At 28.4% G+C, this 27,536-nt stretch overlaps 1 protein-coding gene across 5 annotated transcripts in view; it reads right to left on the bottom strand.

Moving 5' to 3' along the window:
- The window catches only part of LOC127281875 (polypyrimidine tract-binding protein 2), a 492,268-nt gene that overhangs the window by 409,794 nt on the left and 54,938 nt on the right, over window positions 1-27,536 (bottom strand). For 2 of the 5 annotated variants that reach the window (XM_051305845.1, XM_051305846.1), the window contains exon 1: window positions 1,791-2,440. The exons of 2 other annotated variants lie outside the window; for them this stretch is intronic. The gene's annotated coding sequence lies outside the window, so the exon portion shown is untranslated. Of the gene's footprint in view, window positions 1-1,790; window positions 2,441-27,536 lie in introns of those variants that run through there. One more of the 5 variants, XM_051305844.1, reaches the window with a different exon arrangement.

Raw genomic sequence — 27,536 nt, 5'->3', positions numbered from 1 at the left:
CAAAAATTAATTTCCAAACCAAAACTGGTTATAAAAAAAATGATGCAATGAAACATGTTACAGAGAAAAAATTATTATGTCATTACATAATATTGTCACACACACATTGAGAAAAATGAAGGAATAAAATAGAATTGATAAATCAATTAAGTAAAAAGGTAAAGTACAATGGATCAATTTGTGCGATGAGAAAAATCGAAATTACGGGTCTTTTTATTATTTTCCTCGATGGGGAATTAAATTTATCCCAGTGTTTTATCAACCGGTATAATCTTTACGATTCTCTCCATCGACAACAATAGTAGGCGATTAGCAATCTGTAAAATAGGAGATAATATCCACTATATACCAAATGATGACTAATTTTATATATATACATATACGTAATCAAATCCTTTTAAACGTCTCCTTTTTGCAATAAAAAAATTTTCCCAAAAAAAAAAACAATCTATAAAAATCCAACAAAAATTTTATTCCAAATTTTTTTTTTGGTTTAATTACAAAAATAAATATCAAAAATTTTTATACGTGCCAATTTCATGTATTTAAAAAATTATGAAACCAAATTAATTTTTGACTATAAAATACAAGGATTTTAATCAACAAACGATAAGTGAGCTTATATATATATATTTGAAAATAATCTCCGGGATTTATTTTCAAGTTGCATATTTAGTGTTTGATATTTTCAGATATATTTAAAACGTCAATAATTCATGACCACTCTCTGCGTGTTTTGTCAGAGGCAATTTTGAATCTAGAAACGATTAAAACTAAATTTAGAATCGAGTAGACAAGTTATTGAGTCTGAATATCATTTTTTTTTCTCCTCTGGTTTTCAAGAAAAATTAGGATATTTAATTTAAAAAAAAATTTTCACTACATTTCAATTTCGAAATTAAAATTAATTAACAATTTTAATAATTAATTTTACCCCGAAATAAAACGAATAAATAAAAATTTATTTTCATCCAATACGGATTCTTTTGTTATTGAAACTATTAATCAAGGTCAATAGAAAAATTTGTATATGGAAATTAAAGTTGGGAACTTTTCATTTCAAAATCAAAACAGAAATTCTCTCACTTTTATCAAAAAAATCTGAGAAATATTCAAATTCTCAATATAATTCAAAGGAAAAAAGTAGATTTTGATTTTTAATAATAGTAATAATAAAAATTTTTCTATAATAAATAGAAAATTAATAAAATATTTAATAAAATATTTAATAAAATATTTAATAAAATATTTAATAAAATATTAATAAAATATTAATAAAATATTTAATAAATATTAAATTAATATTACATTAATAAAAAATAAAAAAATTTATAAAAAAATAATTAATAAAAGGGTGAATGAGAAAAAAATCTTTAAATTTTAAAACAGCAGAAAAAGGATGCAAAAATAGAAAGTTAATAATTATAAAATCTAAACTGTGAAATACAGAGATTGTGAATCGCTTGACCTTGGGATCCCACGATCTAGCAATATTCTTGGAATCAAGAATGGCAACATCGAAACACGAGGTAAGGTAAAAGTTAGAATTTGGGGACTATACTCAGGTAAAAATGGACGCGAAATGCACCTGTTCCCCTGGCTTAATGTTTCAAAACTCGAAAATTTGCCAATTTATGGTTTAAAAACGTTCCTCAAACTTCGAATTTGATCATGCGCTTTTCGTAGTTTTAACCGGCAAAATTAAATACAAAAATATATTGATTCCTCACATGTTCAGTACCGGCGAAACAAGAAAAAATTAAAACTAAAAATTAAAAATAAAAACTCACCAAAAAAATAGGTAGGCAAATAAATCCACTGGCAATGTAATTTCAATCCACAAAGAATCTCAACGACGAAAAAACACTTTCTTGAAACACTATTATTTTTTTCTTAAATGCACAAAACACACCACTTTTATTAACTGTTAAAATCTCTTTTAAACTCCAAAATTCACACGCGAGAAAAACTTTCTTTTTTAAAAATTCAAATCACTTTTTTTAATTATCACTCTTTATCACATTTGATACACGTGACAAATTTTTTTTTGTTGTCTCAACAAAAAAAAAAAAAATGTCAAGATTTGGCGCGCGCACACACCACACTGTGCAATTTGAGGTTATGAAAAGCACGCCAGAATCAGGAGAGATCGAGAGTGCAAAAGAGGGAGTGAGAGAGAGAGAGACACACAAACACACACACACACGAGTATATTAACTTTCGATTTTTCTTGGAAAAAAAAAAAATTTATAATTTCTTTACCACGACACTTGACTGAAACAAAAGAAGAAAAAAAATTTTCTCATTAATTAAATTTTTCAAAAATCACAGAAAAAAAAAAAATGAGGAATAGAATATTATATTTTGAAACGTCGTCGTGAAAAGTGCGCGTAATAGATCCAGCTAAGTTGTAGGCACGCCACGAGTAGTAGCGACGCTAAAACTTTGCCACGAGTCGTCCCTCCAAGTGGTGGGGGGAGTTTGAATTGATGACAGAGGGGATAGGAGCAATGGGGAGGAGAGAGGGGGGCAGAGAGAGAGAGAAAGAGAGATGGAAGCAGAGGAGGCTTTTACCAATGACTGTGTAAACCTTCTGAGAAGCGAAAGTAGGGGGTTTGGAACACTAAGAGCAAGAGAGAGAGAGAAAGAGAGGGAGAGTGATGAAGAAAGAGAGAAGAGAGAGAGAGAGAGGAATGATGGTTTGGGGGAAGACTGACGAGACGATTGAGGGGGGAAAAGACCAGCTGTAGAGGGATAGGGAAAAGCGACTGAGGGGAGAGCAACAGCCGCCACACCGGCAACAGACGGCTTGAACGTCTTCGATATGTGTATATTTGCTTGTTGGTTGACGTCGACGCACCGACAAAAGCCATATCCATGTGTACAATCATACACAGGGTGACCCTCACGATTATTTTTTTTTTCGTCTAATTAATTATTAACCACCAATGCTCTAAAACGCGTGTCAAGGTGAACACGTGATCATTAATTCAAATCCAATTTTCTAATGTTCATAAATCTGTTATTTCATTTTTAAAATCATCCGAAACTATTCGATCCAAAACTGATCCAAATAAAAATAAAATTGTTGATCCAAAATCATTTTTTTTTCCCCACCACATAATGACATCATCATTGAGAATAAATTCACATACACTGTGCGGAGTTGAAACAAAAATCCGTTATACACATTTCTATAATTCACTGAGAGATTTCAATTGTTGTAAGAATTGTGTGATAAAAGAGGAGATATTGTACTGCATTCATTTATTGAAGTAGAATTTTACAATTAGGACTGTTGTAATGATGAAGAGCTACCCAAAAAAAAAATGAAACACAACTGGCAGATTGCCAAGAGATACAGAATTTAGAAAGAGAACAAGTGTAATGTGCATTCTCTTGAAGGCATTAATGTTATGCGTCATACTTCCTGCAGTGTTATTAAAAATTATTTCTTCTTTTCCTTATTACACTCGTTTGCAACAGCAAAGCAGCGGATCTGGTTTGAATATTAAAGTTAATGACCAATTGTTGATAGATGAGAAGATGTTGTTAGGAATGATAGTGTTTTTTAAAAATAATCATACCCAAATGTTGTTGGGATTAGTAATACCTAAATATTCCGAAAATTAATACCTAAATGTTGTAAAAATGCTGAAACCAAAATTTTGCTAAAAGTATTAATACCCAAATTTTGGGGAATGCCGAAACCCAAATACCGAACAATGGAACCAAAATCTTTTACAGGAATTATGAAATCACTATAGGCAAAGCTTAGTGGAATCAAAATGTTGTCACAAATGAAACATACCGTAATAAAATTATTAATATCTTCGAAGAATGCTGGTACTGTTACAGCAAGAGCATTGAGGATATTTCATAAAATCATATGGGCAGAAGAAAATTATTACCACTATTTTTGGAAATTATGATTCCCTTACGTTACGATCAAGATAATACAAATGTTGAAACCCAAATGATATAAATAAACAGCTAAAAATAGTACTCCATAATTTTATAATCTTGTTTTGAAACAATTTACCCATAAGTAATGCGAACAATCCGTTAAATCTGCAACAAAATCAATCCGTAACCATCCAACAAAATCTAAACAGCACAGAGGAAAAGATAAAAGTCTCTAAAAAAAACATCTTCAATACATTCTTGAAACGTCGAAAAACAAAGTACTAAATCCATCATTCTATTAATAAATTATGATTCAATTGAAAGACTTCCGTTTACGATGAAATACATCTTATATATATGGAGCATGGATTTAAGGCAGGAAGCATCTGAACCATAGGGACCTCCAAATAGGGACAAAAATTTCTTTATTATCCATATCAAAGAAGGCAAAATCGGTGGTTGAACCTATATATATGTATAAGCACAAAACGAGACACCCTATGTGTGCAGAATAAAGTGGTATTGTATATATATACATGTACATATATATATATAAAAAAAAAGAGTAGGGCGAATGAGACGAGGACCGATTACAGTATAAGAGAGATGGAAAAACTGAGAGTAAGAGGGGAATTGTTGGGAGAAGAGAAAGAGTTCCCACTGAGGAGTAAGGTGAGTAAGTGAGACGAAAGAAAGACCTTGCTCATGCTTTCAAAACTGTGGGGAATGCTTTGTGCCTCCTGCAACACAGTGTCGTCACTAAAGAAGCACGTGCCCATTTAGTAATCATAAAATTTTTGAAAATTTTTTTTTTCTATTATTACCATTTGATTTTATCATCCTATTGGTCCTATACATATGACAATTACCAACGGCAGAGGATTAATGTTTTTTCTAATCCGAACGAATTTTTATCATACAGTTACGGTAAATTCTACTATTACAGAAATGGAATCATACAGTTACGGTAAATTCTATTACAGAAATGGAATTTACCATAAGTTTGGTAATTTTTTCTAGTTTGACAATATTGTTACCAGTGAGACATGTTTAAATTACTGAGCACCATATATTGATGCTTCTATAATCCGAACGAAATTTTACCAGACTTACGGTAAATTCTACTATTGCAGCAGTAGAATTTACAATAACTTTGGTGGTACTTTTCTGGTTTCTTTGACAATTAATAACAGTGGGATTTGTCCCCAAATTACTCAGTACCATACGCAGAAGATTAATGTTTTCCTAATCCGAACGAAATTTTACCAGACTTACGGTAAATTCTACTATTGCAGCAGTAGAATTTACAATAACTTTGGTGGTACTTTTCTGGTTTCTTTGACAATTAATACCAGTAGAACTTGTCCCGAAATTACTCAGTACCATACGCAGAAGATTAATGTTTTCCTAATCCGAACGAAATTTTACCAGACTTACGGTAAATTCTACTATTGCAGCAGTAGAATTTACAATAACTTTGGTGGTACTTTTCTGGTTTCTTTGACAATTAATACCAGTGGGACTTGTCCCCAAATTACTCAGTACCATACACAGAAGATTAATGTTTTCCTAATCCGAACGAAATTTTACCAGACTTACGGTATAAATTCTACTATTGCAGCAGTAGAATTTACCGTAATTTTGGTAGACTTTTCTGGTTTATTGGACAATTGTTACCAATGGATCCCCTTACTCGGCACCATAGGAATTCTTACAAAAAAACTAATTTCAATCTTTTCTCAGTGAATCACGTTTCGCATTATTGAACCTGGTAAAGTCAAAAGAATTATAATCATTACTTTCGTCGTAACTATTCGGCGTGCATGTATTTCTATTTCCTAAAAGAAAATTTTCCAGAATTACAGCATAGAATAAATAAAAATATGATTATGGAGAAATTTCTTAATTTTTCGTTCATGGTAATAGAAAAGTGACAGACGGCCCTGCGGGAACCCTCGACATATACGAAAGGAAGTACCGCGACGCGAATGGAGTAAGGAATGAGTGTGGTATAGTATAATCTATAGAAGTATACTGTTATGGCTATGGCAATACTATAGCACAGATATATATATATATATATATATATGTATGTGAAGAAGAAAGAAGCTTCATAAGCCTTAGCTGCTGGCAATTCGCACTCATATAAAGGCGCGACCCTATCATACGACAACTATATACATACATATATACGAGGAATCGTTGTGCAGGTAGACACAAAAGACGATGGTTACCAACTTACAGACAAAGAAGCAAGACTTCAATGAATCGAAAATATCCTCCCCTTTAGTATGATGAGATATATAATTTTTTTTTTCAAGAGCTTCATTTCGTTATACTTGAAGCTTTATTATTCCTTATACAATACCGTGCGGTACTTCTGTTCAAGAACATAAAACAAGAAACGAAATATTCTAATTTGCAAGAATTCTATAATGATCAGGGAAAAACTCACTTGTATGTTAAAACTGAATTTAATTCAATTAACTAAATTTTAATTTACAATGTTCGGTGTAATATTAGGTATGGGAAACTTTTTTTCCCTGTATATAACAACAGGGTTGATCGAGGTCGTCGTAAATTGAAATTGATCGCTACGAAGCTTTTTGGTCATATATGGTTGAAAACACCATAAAACGCTCTTTAAATACAACCCCTCGGTTCTCAATAAAAATATCCTTTTCTTTCGCAATTTTTAATCATCTTTAGCCCTGACAAAAAAAAACGTCCGAATCGTTAATCTTTATCAAGAATATGAAACCAATCCAATTTTGATCTGAAATTTCAAACAATGAAAGACTAAACAAAAGAAATAATAGTCTCTTTTTTTTTTTTATCAATAGAGAGTTCTTGTAACGAATTTCCGAGATGGGAATATATATATACACAAAGATGTAACTTGATATTTATTTTTGTTTTTAAATTGAAATCTAGTCGAGTCAAACGTAACAGATCAACGGATATTTGTTTCAACGAATTCTTTTCTGAAGGCGATGCTATCGACAGGCGTCTAAACTTGAATGACGTTGATATTAGTTTGAAGTCAAGTACACATACACTTGTGCAAAAAAAAAAGAAGAAGAAGAGAAAAAAATCTCCTCAGAAAAGTTATGACATTGCTTTTTACATAAACGAATCTGAATGTAGAAAGAGAAATAGTTGATTTTTTTTATCCAATAGAGAAATTTTTGGGGTCTGCGCTTTCTGTTTATAAATAGACATATGTCACTTCAGAACTGTTTTAAAGTTATAAGCAAAAGAATTTTATTGAAATAACAAAATAACTAAAATTAAATATTTTTTCTTTTTAATATTATCAAAATTTGCATCACTCGCCCGAGAGTAAAGTTTCTCTACGGAATGATGCAAAATTTGAACCACAGGTTTTTTTTTTCTTCTCTTTTTTTTTTTTTTTTTGCTAGAGAAAAAGCCCTTTGAGACTCACGTGCACGTTTGAGCGGTCGTAAGGCATCTCCGGGTGACGACAATGTACAAAACACACAGAGAGAACATAAAGGTACTTGGGAAGGTACATCCTGTCAGTAAGTCCTAACTCGCGTTTTATTTTTTTATACGCATCCGCAGACCTGGTGCTTAATTTTAAGCCCTAGAAAAGTCCCTTGCTAGAGCGTCAAGGAGAAAGAGAAAATATAGAGAGACAAAAAAAAGGGGGGTCACCAGCAAAGTAGAAAATTCCTCTTTCCGTAAAGGATTTTTTTACCTGTACGTAAAAAAAAGAGAAGATAATATATATAATTCGTACCACTCTCTCTTCTTCAATGTGCGTCAAGTTTCTACATTACTATTATTAACTCGTCGTGTGTTAATTAATTAAACATGGACATGCGAGAGCGTGGCGATTCTACAGTTGACGAAATTAAAAGCTCTCACATGCAAAATTCAGGTGTATGTGATTACACTATTATAACAGGTAGAAAAGAGAGCAAAAAAAAAATAATACAAAAAAGAACATTATTCTGAAAAATGCATTTTATTATACGCCAAGCGTAAAGGGAAATTTTCATATAAAAATGAATAAATGTTTGCCACGAGCAAATATATATATATATATATAGTGCGGTGCTTAATATACACTGAGAAATTATTATTCAATTTCAAATGAAATATTTATCACGTGCAGAAAAACGTATGTCTGGATTAAATAAAAAAAGCATGTATATATACATCATTGAATATTAAAGCATCCCTGTCTCTCGAACCCCTTTCCGCCCCCCTTTTTCTCTCTTCAAATTCTCGTTAATTTAACTTTGCACCAGCCTCTTTTCGTTATTTAATGTATATCTAATTATTACTGGCTCAGTGGAATAATAAAGTGACGTACTTCTTTGCATTTTTTAACGAATTTAATTTTTTCTTTTTTTTTGAAAGGCTAAAACTTTGCTTATGATAATAAAATTTCTTTGTTAAATTCAAACAAGCTTATCAATAGTAATGTTAAATGTAATTTTGAATTTTTTTTTTTTATTTTTCCACTACAAATTGTTTTATTTAATTTTCCAGAATTATTTTATTAATTTCGTTTAATAAAAAATTGTTTTTATATTTTAAGTTAATTATTTTCTTGTTTACTATTTATTTTTTAATTTAATTAAAATTTAATTGAATTAAATTAGTTTTTTCCTTGTTTTGAATTAAAAAAAAAAACAAAAAAAAAAAAAATACTTTGCTCGCAGACTATACGCGCGATGATGATGAGGAGATTTAATTAAGTTAACCAAATATCAAGTCTCTCATGTGACATTAGTTGGTTTTGTTTCATTTATACAGGAAATTTTCCTCATAAAACTAAAACTCGGAGAGTAAATTTTGTTGATTTCCGGAGTTTAAAGTAAAATGTTGAAATTTTAGTAGCTCGGTTGTTCCCGCTGCTTGATTTATTGATGAAACGATTAATTTACAATGTATGCCTATTTCTGCATTCATAGCACATTTCCAAGTCGGACAATTCTAACAGGGGGTAAGGGGAGAGAGAGAGGGAGAAAAAAAAGAGAATTACCCTTTACGATGTAAAGCTATCTTTTTTTGATGTCTACCCTTGTAAATTTATTTTTCACAATGAAAAATAATTTTAATGTTGATAATTTATAAAAAAAAATATATACTTTTAATAAAAATCTGATTGGAGAATTTAGAAATTAGTTTTTTTTGGAATCGAGAATAAAAATATAAGAAGAGTAAGTCACGAAAAGAGATGGAGAGTGTAAAATTCAATAAGCGAATCCATTGAGTGGCTATCTCAAGCAAACTTGCAGAGATATGCAAGAGTATATAATACAATGCAACTCTCTGTTCTCTACCTATTTCTCCGCAGTCTTCATGTACGTTGTATTGAAGTTCCGTGAATCTATAAACCAATTGTAGACACAGCAGACTACTCAATCGCAAGTCCAGTGTTTCTCAATTTAGAAAAAAAACATTTCGATTTTTTTGCAACTGTTAAATAATTATTGTTACACTACCTTTGTAACACTAATATTCAAAATGGGGTCGATTATTTAATTATATTTTCACTTTCACTTTCACCGATTCTAATTTTCCCTTTTTTTCTACTTCCACTTCCATTAACTTTAAATTTCATTCCGATTTTTACTTTTATTTCTACTTCCACTTCCACTTACACTAATTCTAAATTTCACTCCCATTTTTACTTTTATTTCTACTTCCACTTCCACTAATTCTAAATTTCACTCCCATTTTTACTTTTATTTCCACTTCCACTTACACTAATTCTAAATTTCACTCCCATTTCTACTTCCACTTCCACTAATTCTAAATTTCACTCCCATTTTTACATTTATTCCTATTTCCACTTCCACTAATTCTAAATTTCACTCCCATTTTTACTTTTATTTCTACTTCCACTTCCACTAATTCTAAATTTCACTCCCATTTCTACTTCCACTTCCACTAATTCTACATTTCACTCCCATTTTTACTTTTATTTCTACTTTCACAGAAAATTAAAAGGCATTAAAATAAGCTGCAACGCTTCTTATTTTAATCCAATTTTGCTTATTTTAATCCATTTTGGTATTAAAATAAGCAAAATTGGATTAAAATAAGAAGCGTTGCAGCTTATTTTAATGTCTTTTAATTTTCTGTGTTCACTTACACTAATTCTAAATTTCACTCCCATTTCTACTTCCACTTCCACTAATTCTAAATTTCACTCCCATTTTTACATTTATTCCTATTTCCACTTCCACTAATTCTAAATTTCACTCCCATTTTTACTTTTATTTCTACTTCCACTTCCACTAATTCTAAATTTCACTCCCATTTCTACTTCCACTTCCACTAATTCTACATTTCACTCCCATTTTTACTTTTATTTCTACTTTCACAGAAAATTAAAAGGCATTAAAATAAGCTGCAACGCTTCTTATTTTAATCCAATTTTGCTTATTTTAATCCATTTTGGTATTAAAATAAGCAAAATTGGATTAAAATAAGAAGCGTTGCAGCTTATTTTAATGTCTTTTAATTTTCTGTGTTCACTTCAACTAATTCTAAATTTCACTCCCATTTCTACTTCCACTTCCACTTACACTAATTCTAAATTTCACTCCCATTTTTACTTTTATTTCTACTTCCACTTCCACTAATTCTAAATTTCACTCCCATTTTTACCATCATTTCTACTTCCACTTTCACTGATTTTAATTATCATTTACATTTTTACTTCCAGTTTCACTAATTCTAAATTTGACTCATATTTTCATTTTCGCTTCAACTTACACTGATTAAAAATTAGTGAAAGTGAAAATGAGAGTGAAATTTAGAATTAGTGAAAGTGGAACTAGAAATATAAATAAAAATGATAGTGAAATTTAGAATTAGTGAAAGTGGAACTAGAAATATAAATAAAAATGATAGTGAAATTTAGAATTAGTGGAAGTAGAAATTAAAGTAAAAATGGGAGTGAAATTTAGAATTAGCGGAAATGTAAGTGGAAATTAGAATCAGTGAAAGTGGAAGTAGAAATGAAAGTAAAAATCGGAATAAAATTTAAAGTTGGTGAAAGTGGAAGTGGAAATAAAAGTAAAAAACGAAATAAAATTTAAAGTTGGTGAAAGTAGAAGTGGAAATAAAAGTAAAAAACGGAATAAAATTTAAAGTTGGTGAAAGTGGAAGTGGAAATAAAAGTAAAAAACGGAATAAAATTTAAAGTTGGTGAAAGTGGAAATGGAAATAAAAGTAAAAATGAGAGTGTAATTTAAAATTAGTGAAAGTGGAAGGGAATATTAGAATCACTAGAAGTGAAAATGAAAATGGAATGAAGAGTAAAAAATCAGAATCAGCTAAAGCGAAAATGGAATAACATAATTCACCCCTGTTTTAGATTTTTTTTTTTCAAATTTCCTTGCGGATATATTTATGATTCAGAAAAACTATAAAAGAAACGAAGAAGAACAGAAACAAATTTGCCTAATTCCAAAATATTAGTTCTGATTTTATCAAGAACGAAGAATAATATTTGTATATACCGAGAAGTGAATTAGCGAAGCTCAACTGAGAATTCATGTCTTGACGGTGTATATATATATACATATATTGTATATAAGCACCAAAAGGGAGTGAGATGATGCTATTGGAGCACGCGAGGAAACGATCGTTATTTTCATAGATGGAAGTGGCCATTGCCGCATGTTTATTCATCGTGCGTCCGTTCATTACCCACATGACAATATTGGTTGATGGGAATTGCTTGTATCCCGTGATACGCACCATTTGATATGCGGGCTCTTGTGTTTCTACCCTCTGGTGAAAGGTGCGTGCGGGCCGGGGCCAGGATTGTACACCTATGATGATGCCCTCTCGACATCAATCTATATCTTTCTCTCTCTCACTTAAACGCCCTTAAAATTCTCTCTCTCATTTTGTCCAGTGGCCTATGATGATGAGGCACCCAAAAACGCTCTGGTTTCGATCGTTTCAACGATTACATATATATATATGTATAAACAATTCTACGCTGGCGCGAGCAACAATATTTCACTCACCTGTCGTCAACTCGACCGCATATCGATCCAATTCACGACAAAGACGACAATATTCAAATAAAAATGTCAATACCCTCATTGTCATTCGATACAAGGTCAATAATCGAGAAAATTAAGTGACACGCGAGAAACTTATAGACAATGGAAAAAGTCAATTAAGTTTTTTTTTAATTGATTTAATTTTTTATTTTATCTTAATTTTTACTAGTTAGGTACTATTTTCTAAATTTGAATTATAGTCACTTTTTTTAATTACAAATGCATTGAATCGTTAATTAAATGAATTAGTAGCGGTTTCAACTAATATTAGTCAAAAATAATTAATTGATAGTAGAAAACCAATAATTGATGGTTAAAAAATTACTAGTTGATGATAGAAAACTACCAATTTATAGTAAAAAAAAAAAAAATTCTACTTAATAGTAAAAAAAAATACTAAATTAATTGATGGTAGAAAATTACTACAATTGAGAGTAAAATAAATCGACTAGTTGATAGTAGAAAACTACTAATTTAGCTGATAGTAGAAAATTGATTAATTCATAGTAAAAAACAACTAATATGATAGTAAAAAATACTAACTTTATTGATAGTAGTAAAACTACTAGTTGATAGTAGAAAACTACTAATTAAATTGATAGTAGAAAGTTACTAATTGATGGTAGAAAACTACATATTAATTGGTAGTAAAAAAACTACTAATTTGATAGTAAAAAAATACTAACTTAATTAATAGTAGAAAATTACTAATTTATAGTAGAAAATAACTAATTAATAGTAAAAAAAAATTACTACTTGCTGGAAGAAATCTACTAATTGATAGTAAAAAAATGCTAATTAATAGTAGAAAACTACTAATTTAGCTGATAGTAGAAAATTGATTAATTCATATTAAAAAACTGCTAATATGATAGTAAAAAATACTAACTTTATTGATAGTAGAAAATTACTATAATTGGTAGTAAAAAGAACTACTAGTTGATAATAGAAAACTGCTGATTTAACTAATAGTAGAAAGTTACTAATTGATGGTAGAAAAATACATATTAATTGGTTGTAAAAATCTACTAATTTGATAGTAAAAAATACTAACTTAATAGATAGTAGAAAATTACTATAATTGGTAGTAAAAAGAACTACTAGTTGATAATAGAAAACTGCTGATTTAACTAATAGTAGAAAATTACTAATTTATAGTAGAAAATAACTAATTGATAGTAAAAAAAATTACTACTTGCTGGAAGAAATCTACTAATTGATAGTAAAAAAATGCTAATTAATAGTAGAAAATTACTAATTGATAGTAGAAAACTACTAATTTTGCTGATAGTAGAAAATTGATTAATTCATAGTAAAAAACTACTAATATGATAGTAAAAAATACCAACTTTATTGATAGTAGTAAAACTACTAGTTGATAGTAGAAAACTACTAATTAAATTGATAGTAGAAAGTTACTAATTGATGGTAGCAATCTACATATTAATTGGTAGTAAAAAAACTACTAATTTGATATTAAAAAAATACTGACTTAATTGATAGTAGAAAATTACCATAATTGATAGTAAAAAGAACTACTAGTTGATAGTGGAAAACTGCTGATTTAACTAATAGTATAAAATTACTAATTTATAGTACAAAATAACTAATTGATAGTAAAAAAAAATTACTACTTGCTGGAAGAAATCTACTAATTGATAGTAAAAAATATGCTAATTAATAGTAGAAAATTACTAATTAATAGTAGAAAATTACTAATTAATAGTAGAAAATTACTAATTAATAGTAGATAATTACTAATTGATAGTAGAAAACTACTAACTTATTTTACAGTGGGAAATTACACATTTTCACATAAGTTAATTTTTTTGTAAAAAAATTTAATTTCTCTTGACAAAAAATATTCCCAAAAAAATCATAACTAAAAACATAGATATAAACTCTGATGATTTTACACAATTTTGATATATAATTAAAATCAAATGAACTTTCATTTCCTTTTGGAATTGAAAATTTAATCAACTTTATATTGAAAAACACTTTGTGATATAAACATATAAATATAAAAGGAAAATCCATTAATTTATACAAAATTAACAAGAAAATTTTATAGGACTATATATATTGTTGCACATTTTAAGTAAATAATTCTGTATAATAATAATGGAAAATTATTTTTTTATGTATTAAAAATTGAATTTCGATAAATTTTCTTTTTCATATCTAATAAAGAAAATTTCTCTCATTTAATCAAATATATATATATATATATATATATATATATATATATAATCCCCTCTCATTTGCGTGTGATCGTATATGCCTAAATATGTATAGGTCAACTTGATCCTCGCGGATGACTGGGTTTTGCATAGGGAAATTTGCATTGAACGATGCGAATATTTGAATTTGGATCAGTGTTCACCTAAACGTATAATACACGCATAATATGTTTTAAAAAAAATGGCATTTTTAAGATAGGTTTAAAATTTCCCCTCTTAAAAAAAATTTTTTTTTTTTAAATTCAAATGTGTTTATACAAAAAATATCATTTAGACAGCAATTTTCTTTTCTATTTGTAACAAAAAAATACTAGTCACTTCAAAAGATTAATTAGAGAAATTAATTTTTTTTTTTCAAAAAATAACTTAATGTTATTAAATAATATAAATAATTATTTAGAATTGAAGAATACTTAACAAATAATCTTTTATCAAAAAACCCCTTTGTGCATGATAACGACTCAAACACAAAAGCTAAACTGGTTGCTCGTGTTCAGGCGCCATATTCATGTACATTTTCTATTCAGTCAAACTACGGTGGATTTGTTTTTTTAATTTCTTTCATTTTTTAAAGCAATTTTCATAATTTAAAAAAAAAATGATTTCTAATTATTTCAACAGCAATCGAAAATAATGATTGTAACTACCATTAACTATAATTATAGTTATAATAATAATAATTATTATTATAATTATAATATTATAATTAGTTAGAATTGTTAATAATCGTAATTATCAATAGTTATAATTGTCCAAAAATAATTATCAATTACTGTAATTACGATTGTAACTAAAAATTTTAATTAAAAAAATATATTTAGAAATTCACTGAAAAGGCGCTAGAAATTTTTTCCAGATTTTTTTTTCTATTTATTTAGCCTAATCTTTATTGGATGTAATTTTTATTCGACCTAATTTTTACCTTCTCTAGTTTTTGTGCGTCATAATTTTTATTTAATCTAATTCGAGTTTATTTAACCTTGAATAACAATTATTTTAAAAATTCATTATATTTAATGAATTTAATATATCATTTAAATGATATTTAAATTAATTAATTACCAATTTTAATTTAGGCTTAAATATTTAAATTGGAATTAAACAAAATATTATTATCAAATAAATAATAAATAATTATTAAAAAAAATTTTAAAGTGCAGAGAAAATTATTTAAAATATAAATTGTTTATATATATTTTTTTTTTTTTTTGAGAAAATAAACAGTGAAGAAAAATAATTGAAACGTATAATATTTGGTTATGGTCAGACGGTCACACATACACACATGTGCTCAAAAGGATAACAATGGTTGACGAGACGAGTTATGACAAATGGTATCACTGTGCCTAGGTATAACCCACATGAATAACGGGAGCTGTGTAGCAAATTATACGTATGTGCACGAAACGTATATATTCAGGAAATATGAGACACCTCTAGGACGAAATGGAAGGATCGTTAAACGGCTTTAAAATTGTCCCTATTAAGATTTAACTTCTCTGAAACATTGTAATAGGTGTCACTGTTCCGTCTCTCTTTTATGATCTCGACATGTGACCGACATTACAAACATATATTTTCTGATTAATCAAATACTAAAAAAACCTAATAAAAAGAAGAAAAAGAAACTTGTTTCAAATTTCTTCGAAAAAAACAATTTGCTTTGAAAAAAAAAGAATTTCCGATTGAAAAATTTCTTGTTTCTTTTTTTTTTCAAATTAAAATTTCAACATCCAGAGAATAAGCGACGCAAAGATGGAAACAAACTGGTGCTATATGATAATGGAATCGTAAATGCTTCATTAACCTCTGTTGCTCCCTTGTGGTACATTGTTGGAAAATTGTGAATCGGATGGAAGAATTATAAGTACCATACTAAAATTTTCATTCTTATGTTCATCTTATTTTTCAATATATAGAGTTTCCCCCCAAAAGAATAACGCAAAAATATGTTTTATATATCACACAGCAATATAGAGGAAAATTTCATTTTAAGGAAGGTTATTATTTTAAGATGGAATTATATTTTTTTTAAGACAATCTTTTTTTGGGGGGATATTCTGATTGTCAGTGCTTTGCGAATTTAAGATTTATAATAAACGTACACAGGAAAAAAAAGAGTGTTATCAAAAAATTTTGTGCTAAAACAACTAGCAACAGAAACAACACTCAATTTTTTTTTTGTGTATTTTGTAAAATTAAATAAATTTTCGACTCACTTTTTTCCGGGACATTTTCAAAATTTGATTGAGTAAATTGACTCACCTGAAACAATAAAAATATACAAATTTATTAGAATATTTAATTATTATTTAATTACTATTTTATTTAGAAATATTTTTTTCCTAAAGTTACGTTTACTAAAGTTATTATACGTTTACTGAAGTTACGTTATCTAAAGTTATACGTTTACTAAAGTTACGTTAGCTAAAGTTACGTTTACTAAAGTTATACGTTTACTAAAGTTACGTTTTCTATAGTTATACGTTTATTGAAGTTACGTTTACTAAAGTTACCTTTAGTAAAATTACATTTACCAAACTTACGTTAGCTAAAGTTAAGTTAGCTAAAGTTAAGTTTACTAAAGTTATACATTTACTGAAGTTACGTTTACTAAAGTTACCTTTAGTAAAGTGACGTTATCTAAAGTTACGTTTCCTAAAGTTATACGTTTACTGAAGTTACGTTTACTAAAATTATACGTTTACTAAAGTTACGTTTACTATAGTTATACGTTTACTGAAGTTACGTTTACTAAAGTTACCTTTAGTAAAATTACATTTACCAAACTTACGTTAGCTAAAGTTAAGTTAGCTAAAGTTACGTTTACTAAAGTTATACATTTACTGAAGTTACGTTTACTAAAGTTACCTTTAGTAAAGTGACGTTTACTAAAGTTACGTTTACTAAAGTTACGTTTACTGAAGTTACGTTATCTAAAGTTACGTTTCCTAAAGTTATACGTTTACTGAAGTTACGTTTACTAAAATTATACGTTTACTAAAGTTACGTTTACTATAGTTATACGTTTACTGAAGTTACGTTTACTAAAGTTACCTTTAGTAAAATTACATTTACCAAACTTACGTTAGCTAAAGTTAAGTTAGCTATAGTTACGTTTACTAAAGTTATACATTTACTGAAGTTACGTTTACTAAAGTTACCTTTAGTAAAGTGACGTTTACTAAAGTTACGTTTACTGAAGTTACGTTATCTAAAGTTACGTTTCCTAAAGTTATACGTTTACTGAAGTTACGTTTACTAAAATTATACGTTTACTAAAGTTACGTTTACTATAGTTATACGTTTACTGAAGTTACGTTTACTAAAGTTACCTTTAGTAAAATTACATTTACCAAACTTACGTTAGCTAAAGTTAAGTTAGCTATAGTTACGTTTACTAAAGTTATACATTTACTGAAGTTACGTTTACTAAAGTTACGTTTACTAAAGTTACTTTTACTAAAATTACTTTTACTAAAGTTACGTTTACAAAATTTACTAAAGCAATCAATCAAATTTACTAAAAGGAAATTTATTTATTTATTTATTTATTTACATGTAAACGGGCTTACAAAGAAAGAAAAATTAGCCCTTTCGTAAATATTTTTTTCTTAGAAAATGACTTAAATTTTTTGTATTTATCAAAAAGACTTAACATATAACTGCAATAGTTAAAAATAATCATAACTAATTCTATAAGAATATAATAATATAAAATGAGAATAAATTTCTTATGTAATATATCAAACAATTTTTTTTTTAAAGAAACTTTGAAGATAAAGGAATATATGTTTATCTTCAACCTTTGAGTATATACCGAATCATCAAATTCACTTGTGGTTTATTTTTAAAGATATATATAAGCACAAAAAGAGATTTACTTTTCTGCGAGGTTTAGTTAAAAGAAGGAGACAAAAAAAAACATGATGATGTCAATAGAGAAATATCATATGCAGTAAACTTCAAAAGAATTTGCCCAAGGGTACATGTAATTTTTTTTTTTTCTTAAAGAAAAGATTAACTTGTATTTGATATTTTATTTCGAAATCAAATAAAATATTTCGCAAAGTAGCATTATATATAGTTTACAGTGAGAAAAAAATTTGTTTGCAACAACCAAATTTTGGTTGAATCAACATAGCTCAACATAGTTAACCAAACTTTTTTGTTTGGATTAACCAAAAGTTTATTTGACTCAATAAAATTCAAAAAAAATTATATTAAATTAAACCAAACGTTTATTTAGATCAAATAAATATTTATTGGAACCAAAAAAATATTTATTTGAATCAAACAAAAATTTTTGGAAGTAAATAAAAAAATTATGTTAATATAAAAAAAATGATATATTTGGTTCGAACAAATTTTTTTGTTCTCAGTGTGATTATATATCACAATATATTTAATTTTTTTCCAGAACAAAAAAAAGAAAAAAATATTATAAAAAATAGAAAAAAAAATCGATCCAATATAATCGAGATATGCATTAATTGACCACTTTTTGGTAAAATGAAACGTTCGCGGACAAGTTAATGGCAATATCATTACCACCGTGACCACCGTTATTCACTCTAACAAACTGTGGGGGCAATGCATTAATCTCCCGGGGCAATGCATCACCGACTAGTAGCTGTTGGCTTTCTCTCTCTCTCTCTCTCGCTCTTTCTATTTCACTCTCAGAGTTGTGCTTTCTGGCCAAAGAGAACATATTCAACCACCCTGCAGATGGCGCTGCAAGTGATTCACTATATTACAGAACCGAGAGTCACTGTTTACACCTATACTTCATTTTCCTGTGCCGCCCTATATTTTCCAAATATATTTTCCCTAGACGCTTTTCACTGTATATTATATGTGCGTAAACCATTCCTATTTCTCTTTATTTGTTTCAAAAATTAGAACTAATCACTTTACAATTAAATTTACGGATTTTGGTAAATGTATAAATTTCAATCTTAAGTGTATTTACGTCAAGTAAATATTTAATTACGTTTTTGTAATTTATTTTCGAATGATGCAATTTTTCCTAAAAAAAAAAAACATTCAATTTTTTCTACGAATTTAAATTTGTTTGAGGTAAATTTACTTTTAGAACTGATTACAAGAACTTTTTGTAATTGTCTGTTACTAATGATAACAAAATTACAAACAAAAAAAAAAAATAACTGACTGTAATTGAGTTTACACTGCAAAAAATTTATTTAATTCAAATAATCGGTTACTTATTGTCAAATATAATTATATATAATTATTTACATAGATGGTTAAAATTACCGACACAGAATTCTACCTAACCGACTAATGATGAAGAAATTGTCTTTGAAATAAAAATATAAAAAATACCGACCTAGAAATCTACATTACCGACTGATGGTGAAACAGTTTTTTAAAAAATGAAAACAAAAAATTACCGACATAGAAATCTACCTTGTCGACTGATGGTAAAACAGGTTTTTTTTGGGGAAAAATGACAATATAAAAAATTATTGAGACAGAAATCTACCTTGCCGACTGATAATGAAACAGTTTTTTAAAAAATGAAAACAAAAAATTACCGACATAGAAATCTATCTTGTCGACTGATGGTAAAACAGGTTTTTTTGGGAAAAAATGACAATATAAAAAATTATCGACACAGAAATCTACCTTGCCAACTGATGGTGAAACAGTTTTTTAAAAAATGAAAACAAAAAATTACCGACATAGAAATCTACCTTGTCGACTGATGGTAAAACAGGTTTTTTTTGGGGAAAAAATGACAATACAAAAAATTATCGACACAGAAATCTACCTTGCCGACTGATGGTGAAACAGTTTTTTAAAAAATGAAAACAAAAAATTACCGACATAGAAATCTACCTTGTCGACTGATGGTAAAACAGGTTTTTTTGGGGGGGGGAAATGATAATATAAAAAACTATCGACACAGAAATCTATCTTACCGACTGATGGTAAAGAAATTTTTTTAAAAAATGAAATCAGTTTGATTTTCTATATGACTTGGACACTTTTGGTATCACTTTAATAATATTGGTACTAATTTGATACTGTTGGTATTAATTTGAGACTATTGGCATCAATTCGATACTTCTAAACAGTGATATATAAAAAATGACACAGAATGGAAACAATAATTCAATCTAGTGATAATAAATATTTTATCCATATCCCCTTTGAGACATAAGGAGCAAGGGGGTGAAAACAAAAATACAACAAATACCCAAAAAAATTTTTAAAATAAATAATACTTAAACGACACATACAACAGAAATGAAAGTTCAAAGGTTAGGACAAGTTTAATTAAACTAGAATAATTTTCTGTTATCTAATTAAGACAAATGACTGCGTATATGAGAATGTGAGTTATAGAGAGGATAATTTTGAGAGAGAGAGAGAGAGAGAGAGAGAGAGAGAAGATAATATGAAATTTATGCTCCAATAAACAAAATTATTAATTCCTATTAAAACCAAGGTTTTCTATCAGTATATAGTGAATTTGAATTCGCCACTTTTTTTCCCCTTTAATCTTGTGCGCGAACGATGAAGAGTGGCAAGAGTGTGCGTTATATGCGCGACAAAGATTTTGAAATTCCACTCTCTGAACGCGGAATGGAAAGCGTTACAACCCAACGTCTAAAAGGGAAAGCGTCCGCTCGAAATAATACTTATACTATATCAAAGTTACTTGAAAACTTTATGCTTCACAAAGTAACTCTGTGGCTGTTACTCTAGAAGAGAGAAAGAAAGAGAGCGAGAGAGAGAACGTCGAGTTTCATTCTTCCCTAAAAAGGAGTTGCCATGTATTATTCACCCTTGCGCCTTCGATATTTTACTCTTGAACGCTCTAATGCCTCGCGCTGAGAAGACACCCAGAGATGATATGTAGATATCAACATGAGCGTGCATTGCGTTCAAATGTGACAAAAAAATATTCTTATACGCTTGACCGTTGCTTGTTGATATTATTATATTATTATTCTCTCACCTGTAAAATTCGAGAGATCATTTTATTTTTTCCACTCCAATGAAGTTGAAATTTAAGTTTTTTTTTAATACACAAATTTTTAAATTGGTTCAGTATTTCTCAAACAAATGCGAAGGAAAAATATAAAGTAACATTTACTATACTTATAAAATAAAAACTAAACTGTTTTACCATCAGTCGGTAAGGTAGATTTCGGTGTCGGTAATTTTTTATTTTCGAAACAAAATCTTTACCATCAGTCGGTAAGGTAGATTTTTAGGTCGGTAACTTTTTATATTTTTATTTTAAAAAAATTTTTTAACCATCTACATACTTTATTTTTGTTTTCCATTTTTTTCCAATGTAAAATTATAAAAAATTACCAATGTTAGATGCTTTTTTATTACTTCTACTGTGATCAAAATAAATTTCAGCAAATATTACAAAAAATTATTTAACATATAAACGATTGAAATTTTTGTCTGACAAAAAATTCAATTAATTGTTTATTTTTAGAAAATTTCAGGTGAGAAATTCTGACCCAATAATCAAAATTTGAAAACTTCATTTTTTTCGAGAGAGAGAGAGAAATTTGGGAAATATTTAATTGTTTATTTTTGGATATTGGACATAAGTGTGTAAGTGCATTAGATTAAACATATCTATTTGTCGCTCGAGACTAATTGCCGTTGGGTCGGCAGTCATGCATTACGGGGCCAAGACCCGTAGGCCACAGAAGTAGCGTCACCATGTGAATTACTGCCCTGTGGATCGCTTTATCGCTTTTAACGACGTCGCCTTTAGTCTTGCTTTTGCTCTTTGCCGTCGCTCTTTCTCTCCCCCCCCCCCAAGCCCCCCAGCTTGTAAGGTTGTAAGAGCCATGTGCTTAAGTGCACACACTATACACATATAGATACCTGTGTACCTTTTCACCATAACCTTCCTTCGACTCTCTCTCTCTCTCTCTCTCTGTCTTTTAAACCCTTTCATCATTTTGCCAGCTACCTCGTTTATTTCATCTTGATTCATGAATCTTACATAGACGGATAATTAATTCTCTCCAAAAAGGAAATTTCAAATCATATTTTTGCACATGAAAAAACAATTTTTTTTACTCACATGAAAAAGATATATTTTCCCAGCAAACCAAAATTTGGTTGGGTCAGGAAAACAATTTTATTGGTACACGCGGAAAAAAGGAAATACAGGATGCTAACTTATGTTTGCTATCGGATCTATCAAAATTAGTAATCATAGCTAAATTTTTTCCTATGACAACGAAAAAGTTTGCTGTATTTTTTACTCCTATGAAAAAGATATATTTTCCCAGCAAACCAAAATTTGGTTGGGCCAGCAAAACAATTTTATTGGTACACAGAAAAAAAGGAAATACAGATGCTAACTTATGTTTGCTATTGGATCTATCAAAATTAGTAATCACAGCTAAATTTTTTCCTATGACAACGAAAAAGTTTGCTGTATTTACTTAATTTTTTCAAATTTACTGTCATAGCAAACTTTTTTGACCCCAAAGGAAATTTGTTCACTGTCCCTATATATTAGCTAACTGAATTCGATGTGAAAGCAAATAGTTTGCTGCCGCAGTCAACTTTTTCTATATGCATTTCTGCCAACCAAAATTTGGTTACGACAAACAGAATTCAGTTACGACAATCAAAATTTGGTTACGACAACCAAAATTCGGTTACGACAAACAAAATTTTGATTATATACGACAAGCGAAATGTGGTTACGACAATCAAAAATTGGTTACGCCAACCGAAATTTCCTATAACCAAACGATTTTCTAGCAACAAAATCTATTTCTTCACTGCTTCAACATTTTTTATTGTAAGAAAAATTCTATTAACCGAAAGATTATACCTACACTTAATTTTTTCCTCGAATTTAAAAAGCAATTAAACCATGATTCATCGAATCGTGATAACTATCAAATATCAAAAATAAAGGCCAAAGCAATATAAAAATTGAAACTAAAAAAAAATTCTTTGCTCCACTTGCTGTAACCGTTTGTAACCTTGGTACATCTGGACTTAAATCTAACTAAATTCGATGTGAAAGCAAATAGTTTGCTGCCGCAGTCAACTTTTTCTACATGCATTTCTGCCAACCAAAATTTGGTTACGACAAACAGAATTTAATTACGACAACCAAAATTTTGTTACGACAACCAAAATTCGGTTACGACAAACAAAATTTGGTTACGACAACCGAAATTTGGTTACGACAATCAAAAATTGGTTACGCCAACCGAAATTTCCTATAACCAAACGATTTTCTAGCAACAAAATCTATTTCTTCACTGCTTCAACATTTTTTATTGTAAGAAAAATTCTATTAACCGAAAGATTATACCTACACTTAATTTTTTCCTCGAATTTAAAAAGCAATTAAACCATGATTCATCGAATCGTGATAACTATCAAATATCAAAAATAAAGGCCAAAGCAATATAAAAATTGAAACTAAAAAAAAATTCTTTGCTCCACTTGCTGTAACCGTTTGTAACCTTGGTACATCTGGACTTAAATCTAACTAAATTCGATGTGAAAGCAAATAGTTTGCTGCCGCAGTCAACTTTTTCTACATGCATTTCTGCCAACCAAAATTTGGTTACGACAAACAGAATTTAATTACGACAACCAAAATTTTGTTACGACAACCAAAATTCGGTTACGACAAACAAAATTTGGTTACGACAACCGAAATTTGGTTACGACAATCAAAAATTGGTTACGCCAACCGAAATTTCCTATAACCAAACGATTTTCTAGCAACAAAATCTATTTCTTCACTGCTTCAACATTTTTTATTGTAAGAAAAATTCTATTAACCGAAAGATTATACCTACACTTAATTTTTTCCTCGAATTTAAAAAGCAATTAAACCATGATTCATCGAATCGTGATAACTATCAAATATCAAAAATAAAGGCCAAAGCAATATAAAAATTGAAACTAAAAAAAAATTCTTTGCTCCACTTGCTGTAACCGTTTGTAACCTTGGTACATCTGGACTTAAATCTAACTAAATTCGATGTGAAAGCAAATAGTTTGCTGCCGCAGTCAACTTTTTCTACATGCATTTCTGCCAACCAAAATTTGGTTACGACAAACAGAATTTAATTACGACAACCAAAATTTTGTTACGACAACCAAAATTCGGTTACGACAAACAAAATTTGGTTACGACAACCGAAATTTGGTTACGACAATCAAAAATTGGTTACGCCAACCGAAATTTCCTATAACCAAACGATTTTCTAGCAACAAAATCTATTTCTTCACTGCTTCAACATTTTTTATTGTAAGAAAAATTCTATTAACCGAAAGATTATACCTACACTTAATTTTTTCCTCGAATTTAAAAAGCAATTAAACCATGATTCATCGAATCGTGATAACTATCAAATATCAAAAATAAAGGCCAAAGCAATATAAAAATTGAAACTAAAAAAAAATTCTTTGCTCCACTTGCTGTAACCGTTTGTAACCTTGGTACATCTGGACTTAAATCTAACTAAATTCGATGTGAAAGCAAATAGTTTGCTGCCGCAGTCAACTTTTTCTACATGCATTTCTGCCAACCAAAATTTGGTTACGACAAACAGAATTTAATTACGACAACCAAAATTTTGTTACGACAACCAAAATTCGGTTACGACAAACAAAATTTGGTTACGACAACCGAAATTTGGTTACGACAATCAAAAATTGGTTACGCCAACCGAAATTTCCTATAACCAAACGATTTTCTAGCAACAAAATCTATTTCTTCACTGCTTCAACATTTTTTATTGTAAGAAAAATTCTATTAACCGAAAGATTATACCTACACTTAATTTTTTCCTCGAATTTAAAAAGCAATTAAACCATGATTCATCGAATCGTGATAACTATCAAATATCAAAAATAAAGGCCAAAGCAATATAAAAATTGAAACTAAAAAAAAATTCTTTGCTCCACTTGCTGTAACCGTTTGTAACCTTGGTACATCTTGACTTAAATCTCGTCTATCTTATCTCTCTTAAAGAGAGGACCAAATAAAAAAATGTTATCGTAAATACAGATGAAAAAAGAACAAACACACACATAAAAGGAAAATGTATATATATATATATATATATATATATATATATATAAAAGACATATGCAAAATATCTTATATTATTCGCATAGCTAACAACTCTCCTGTCATAGATAAGCGAGTTCAAAAACCAACAATGTGTAACCAACGAACACAAGAGGTGGCGAAGGAGATTTCGCGTGGAAACATCGCCACGATGCTTTCCACCACCGGAAATTCCCACGAGGCGCCCCTTCGTCAGGAAATTGTTAGGATTCCGATTCCGCAGGAAACGGATCTTCACCGGTTGACGAGAGACACACCGACGCGGTGAAGAATACCTTTGGGAATTCAATGAAAAATCTTCACGAAAACTGAATTTAAGTAACTTGAAGTAGTAACACTTTGCGAGCAAACCAATTCGTATATATACCTCTAAATAAAGAACGATTGCTTTTACATTTTTCATTTTATTTTTGTTTTCCCTTTAGTTGTTACTATATATATATACATCGCGTCCTATATATAATGACAGGTGAATTTTATTTTCGACAATACTGTTTTTTTAAAAAAAAAAAAACCTCTAAACTACCGTAAAAATTCCCAAAAAGCTTTTATTAATTATTTATTTCTATTTATAAATGGGTTAAGTATTTTGTAATTTCCAAAATTATTTCGTTCATTGAGATTAATTAATTATAATATTATTAATTATTTATTATTATTATTATTAATTTTTTTCGGATACAGAAATATTTAATATTAATATTTAATATTAAAATATTAAAATTTGAAGTCAAAAAAAGTAGTAAACAAATTTTTCGTTCAATTGTCAAATTAACATCAGGCAAATAATAATTCCGTCATAAAATTTGATTTTTTTTTTGAGAATATGTAAGAATTTATATAGAAAAAATTTTAACTAAAATTATACAAAGAGAAATTTATTTTTGAGACGTCAAAAACTTTGTAATAATTTATAGTATTTCTCAAATCCAATGAATCGATACTTTCTTAAATATTCTACTAACTGGTTAAAATAGTTTTTGAACATAATGATTTTTAAATTAAATACTTCAAAATGTTATATTTAAAAATAAATTTCAAAACTTATATAGAAAATTGAATGTAAAAAATATATTAGATATAAATTAGTTTATTAAATGAATTAGTAACAGTGTTGATTAAATTTTAGTTAAAAATGGCTAATTGATAGTAGAAAACTACTAATTTATTTATTAAAGTTTACCAATTGAAATAGTAATCTCAATAAATAAATTAGTAGTTTTCTCCTTATAATTAGTCATTTTTTTTTACTAAACTCTTAAATAGAAAGTATCAAATTGATACCAAAAATACCAAATCGATGCAAATTTTGATACCAATTTTATACTTTTGGTATTAATTTGATACTTTTAAATTAATTGCAATAAAAATTAGTCAAAACGGTTACTCATTCCTATATAATAACACAGAAAATTAAAAGGCATTAAAATAAGCTGCAACGCTTCTTATTTTAATCCAATTTTGCTTATTTTAATCCATTTTGGTATTAAAATAAGCAAAATTGGATGTCCTCTAGGTTTAAGAGGATTGTCCTCTATGTAAAATTATTCCTCTTAATTTAAGAGGAAAATATATCATCTTAAAAAGAACTCTGAAATAATAAAAATGCAATCTTCTAATTTGTATGTCTTAGATACAAATCTATAAAAAATTAAAAGGAATAAAATTTGTTATTCCATGATTTACATCTATTTAAGTATAAATAAATTGAAATTGATTTTATTTTTTTAATAATTTAATTAATTTAAATTATAATTAATTTACTTAATTCTATTTTTAATAATATTTTTATGCGCAAAACATATACTTCATTAAATTTGAAAATTTATTTTAAATAAATTTTCAAATAAAATTAAAATAAATAAAAATCGTAATAAAATAAATTTTTAAATAGCATAACCTCAAAATTATTTAAATTTTCTTAAAAATTACTTTTAAAAATTTCTTTTACCTATACAAAAATAGGCACGTATTGTGTAAGTTGCAACATTTTCTATGGGAAATCCTCTTAGAATTTAGAGGAATATTCTTAAACATAGAAAATTATTCTAAATTCTAAGAGTATTATTTTTATTCTAAAAACATTATTCTGAATATAAAGAGGAATGCTCTAGAATAGTCCTTTTGTTTCGATCCTCTTGAAATTAGAGGAAAATATTCTCATTTAAAGAATAATACTCTTGTTTTAAGAATAAAATTCAAAAG

This window comes from Leptopilina boulardi, unplaced genomic scaffold, assembly GCF_019393585.1.
Source record: "Leptopilina boulardi isolate dan_hultmark-lab unplaced genomic scaffold, ZJU_Lbou_2.1 LbouV2_278, whole genome shotgun sequence".
NCBI classification, from domain to species: Eukaryota; Metazoa; Arthropoda; class Insecta; order Hymenoptera; family Figitidae; genus Leptopilina; species Leptopilina boulardi.
This window is presented reverse-complemented; position numbering and strand designations above follow the sequence as displayed.